This window comes from Phyllostomus discolor, chromosome 12 (assembly GCF_004126475.2).
Source record: "Phyllostomus discolor isolate MPI-MPIP mPhyDis1 chromosome 12, mPhyDis1.pri.v3, whole genome shotgun sequence".
Classification (NCBI taxonomy): Eukaryota; Metazoa; Chordata; class Mammalia; order Chiroptera; family Phyllostomidae; genus Phyllostomus; species Phyllostomus discolor.
Window position 1 is genome coordinate 10,572,042 of NC_040914.2, and position 5,293 is coordinate 10,577,334.

A 5,293-nucleotide genomic window follows, 5' to 3' on the forward strand; every position below is an offset into this window, starting at 1 on the left:
CTAATCATGGCATCTTACTCAAAGTGTTGATCTTTAATTTTAATTTTTTTATTTTTTATTTTGTTTTTATATGTTTTATTGTTGTTCAAGTACAGTTATCTGTATTTCACCACATCATGCCTGCTCACTACACCCATCCCTGCCTCACACCTTCAAGCCTGTCCCCCTTTGGCTTTGTCCATGTGTCCTTTATACATGTTCCCTGATGGCCCTTCCTTAACCCTTAATTTTTAATCTTCTAATTTTTCCTTATCTTGTTAATTTAAAAAATAAATTGAAATTGTCTTGCCTCCCTTTTGACTTGATGATCACAGGAGGAGATGACTTGACTTTCCAGATCCCTATGGGGCCCCAGGTTGCCTCAAAGCAACCTTGGCTTAGAATCCATGAAGCTGTCCCAGCATGAAAGGACACAGTTCCAGAGTGCCCTTACCATCAACAGTGTTCTCATTCCACATACATTTTCCCTGCACCTTCAAGAAACAAGATCATAGAGATTGTAAAAGATATTCTATCACAAAACCCAACTACTCTAGTGAACATGGAGGTCTCTGTTACATCAGCCACCCACAGACATGTACTGAATGAGCCTCTCTCAAACCCACTTTGACGTACAGCTCAGGGCAGACATCATTGTCCTACTTTTTTTGTTTTCTTTGTTGTTTTTAAAAATTACACATGTCTGTCCTTACAGAGCCTGCAACCAGAATTGGGGAATGGGAAATCAATATATTTTTTTGTTCTATTTCCATTCCTGCTACCTGTGACTTCTAATGTATTTGACTGAGACCCTTCGAGTCTTGGCCAGAGACAGATTATGTATAAACAGAGAAGATAACATAGTGAAGTCATGGAGGAATCGAGTCTACTCAGAGTCAGATGAGAAATTGTAAAACCTGGGATGTGTTAGGGTATTGGGCATTGTATGGATTCAAGGGGACCTAAAAGTGTGGGATATAGTTTGGAGCCTCAGAATGAGGCTGAATAATACTAGTGAGATTTTGACTTACCTCTTGTAGAAGAGCCACTGGAGCTCATGGGTGCCATTCTCCCAGATTAGGATGGGCATGTATAGGGTTGGAAGGATGATGTTTTGAAGACCCAGATTAGTTTCATAATTCTGGGACCTATAGGATACCAGATGCACAAGCTGGTAAGAGTCCTAACACAGGATATAGGGGGCAGAAAATGAGGAGAAGAAGACAGGATTGAGACTGGTACTTTCCAATAGTTAGGGTATGGGGTAAAGGGAAGCTATTTCTCAATGTGTACTGTGTTTTCTAAGAGTGGTTAAAATATTTTATTAGCAGGTAGATATTGTGGATGTACAACACTGAGATTAAACTGAGTGCCACTGAATTGTTCATTTTAATGATTATTTTTTTGAAGATTTTACTTATTAATTTTTAGAGAGAGGGGAAGGGAAGGAGAAAGACAGGGAAAGAAACATCAATGTGTGGATGTCTGTCTCTCACTCCCAACTGAGGACCTGGCCCACAATCCTAGCATGTGCACTGTCTGGGAATGGAACCAGGAGCCTTTTGGTTTGCAGGCTCATGCTCCGTCCAGTGAGCTATACCAGAGAGGCCCTAACTTGATTAGTTTTTATTATGAAAATTTTAACTCATAAAATAATTATGCTGAAGTCAAATTAAAAAGAGAATGCATTCCATGATTTTATTTGTATAAATTTTTACAAAACACAAATGTATCTATCAAGAAAGGAAAGGAGTAATTGCCTGCAAACTCTGAGGGGTGAGTGTGGATCAGAGGGAGGGATTACAAAGGCATGTGAGAAAGTTTTGGGTTGAAGTAGATACACATGGAGTGTGGGCACATGCTGACACTCATTATGTTGGAAACTTTATATATGTGTGGTTTATTGCTTGTGACTAATACATCAGTCAAGCTGATATCTATTTTTAATGTCATGAATTGCTTGTGTGGTCAGGATGAGAAGATAATCATTTTCCTGTTACTGCTGTTTCCAAGTGGGCAGACCCACAATGGGTACCCACAGGAGTGCAGTAAAGCAACACTGGCCATTTTTTTAGCATTGACTGTGTATTGGGGATCTCATGCATCTGATCACTATCACCAAAATGTATCAGTAAAATTAATTTATTTCACTCTAATTTCCTACCTCATGGCCTTTGTGCATGCTGTGTTCTCTGCCTAGACATCTCAACCCTGCCCCCTCATGAGCTCTTGCTTTGCTGGGGCTCATTCTCTATCAGATGCTTCTCTTTGAAAATGTTTTAACTGGTTCGTTATCTAGGTCAGAGTGCAGTTGTGTGAGGTCATAATGCTCTATATTTTACGCTTTCTACCATTATCATATTTGTAATGTTTATTTCTCATTTATGAAAGAACACCAACCTTCTGCTTACCATCTCCCTGACACTAGAAAGAAAATAGACAAAATTTCAGTCCTCATAGACCTTGTTACAGGACAGGGCCAAGGGAGGTTACAATATACTATTACTGAACAGACCCCCCACTAGGTTCGCTGTGCCTGCTGCCAGAGGAAAGATGTCTCTCAATGCCAGAGATTTTTGAAAAGGAAAGCAAATGTTTATTTAAAGCTACACAGGCTTAAAGTAGTGACCTAATGTCTTCATTAAAATATTAAAGTCCTTTAGGATACCAACAGACACACACAGTCCTTCCCTACCCCTCTGCCCTAATCTGGGGTACTGTACCTAAGGAAAAGAGGTAGAAGTCCATGATTCAGGCTCCTAGCACCATCAGTTGTGTCACTGAAAAGATCTCCAGTTAACCCAAAGCCACGTGAAACCTTCTCATGGCCCACCAGCAAGAGTCCTTTCACCCCTCTCCTTCCAGGTAAAGCCTCTCTTGCTTCCTAAGCCAACTGTCCAAAGGTAGCAACCCAAAGCCACATGGTCCTTGCCAAAGCTGTGGGGGTCCTCACTCTGCCCCAAACTGCATGGTTCTCTCTTCAAAAGGCTCCTGAATATGAGTTTAAATCCTAGGGCCAACCCTCCTCTATACCCCCATATCCAACCCCTCTTACAATCAGTTACACCTGCCAGCATTCCTATATTATTCCAAGTTTACTGGGATGCCATCATGAGTCTGGGTGTGTGTGGCCCCATGTCATGGAGCCAATCTTCTTCAAGCTCTCACTCAGGTCCTGTAACCTGGAGGAGGTGCCCCCCACCCCCAGTTACATCTTTGTTTGAAGTCATTTCCATCCCCCTGGCTCAAAGCTTGGCCACAGCTATTTAACATATCTATGGAACCAGTTAAAGGTTATAGATATGTTAAATGACCATGCCAGAGGTTAGCTGCAAGGCTGTGGCTGTACAAAGCAGCTCTGCATGTTCTTGCTCTATGTGTCCCTTCCCCCTACTCACACTTGTGGGGGGAAGGGGTGAGGACATCCTACACATCTTTCTAATATTTCCTGGACACCTTGAGTTCTGGACCTCATTCCAAATCCCTATTTGTGGACCCCCTCTTGGATACACACTGTTACAACCTGACATGCCAGTGGAGAAGTCCACAATAATCCAAGCAACAGTGACAACAATAATCTATGATAGTAAATAAGAATAACATAAGGGATACTTGGGGTGATTTTCCTTTAAAAAATTAATCTTTACTATATTTTCCATTACAATTTATTCCCTTATACCTCTCTCCATGCAGCAATCACCACACTATTGCCCATGTCTGTGAGTCCTTTTTTTCTTTTTTACTCAATCCCTCCACCCTCTAACCCCTACCACACTCGCTGTCATCTTATCTCCCTCCATGAGTCTGTTTCTGTTTTCTTTGTTAGTTCAGTTTGTTCATTAGATTCCACATATGAGTAATACCATAAAGTACTTGTCTTTCTTTGACTGGCTTATTTTACTTAGCATAATGTTCTCCAGGCCCTTCCATTCTTTTGCAAACATTTTTAAAACTTGGAAAAAGTTTTGATAACATTTTCTTTTTTTATGGCTGAGTAGAATTCCTTTGTGTCATGTCCCATAATTGTTTTATCCACTCATCTATTGATGGACATGTGGACTGCTTCCGTATCTTTGTGATTGTGAATAACCCTACAATGGACATGACTGTTATGGTATCACAACTTATCTTTAAGTCTATTATCAAGCTTGAGTTTATTTATTTATTTATTTAATTATTTATTTTTGTATAGTGTAACCTTGACTCAGATTCTGGCTACTGGTGTCTGCAGCATTATGGATGAAATGAGACAAATTCACACAGACTACCGAGTCCTGTGGAGGAAAAGAGACAGTGTGTCTTCTCTCTCAAGAGGAGAGCAAGCCTCGGAGTACCTCAGCCACCCTCTCAAGAGGAGAGCTCCTCAACCCTTGCCTGAACAGGCTTTTATTGGGTTCAATTTGCTCAGGAATACAAGGTGTATACATAAAGCTCATCAATCATTGTCCAGCAGAAATGATTAAATGATAGATAACATTCAAAGAAACCTGAGGGCTCATTCTGAGTCAGGGTCGGATAGTTACAGGGCCATAAAACTTTGAGGACCCTTATAATTTAAACTGAGAGTGTTAGCAAAGTAGGTTTCATAAGATTTTAGGCATTCTTTCTTAGGTCATTCTTTCCCACCCTAGGGAACTCACCCTTTCCATCACAGGTCCGAACCCACCTCCAGCATTGTTTCAGGCTTAAATCATTGTTTGAGGCTTAAGTCAGGCAGGGGAAGTAAGGCAGTCAAGAAATTAGGAGACTTCCTACAGAAGGAAAGAGGACTCAGGCTATGTCAAAGGTAAGGGGTGAGGGTCCATTACCCCCTTTTTATATAGTCCCCCAAGTCCTTCCCTGAAGGCCCCTTTGTGACTATACCTGTCTTAGATCATCCCTCTTTTGAGGAATTTTACCCCTCATTGGCTAACCAGTCATTGGCCTGGGGCCAAGCAGGCTGAAGAGAAAGAGGGCAGAGGTGGTGTCCCTACAAGGAAGCTAAGCTTTGTCTCCTAAGTGACTTATGGTCCCAAGGCCCTTTACTCAGCCTTAGCCATGGGGAATTACAGCTGCTGAACCCAAGCAGGGCACTTCCAAACATAAGCTGGAGATTGAGTTTTGGTTTTTTTTTTTTTTGTTTTTTTTTTTTTGCATGTAGTTGTCCAGATCTCCCAACACCATTTGTTGCAGAGGATATTTCTACTCTAGTTTATGCTTCTACCCTGTTTGTCAAATATTAATTGACCATAGAGACATGTATTTATTTCTTGACTTTCTATTCACGTCCATTGATATATGTCTGTTCTCAGGCCAATACCAGACTGTTTTGATT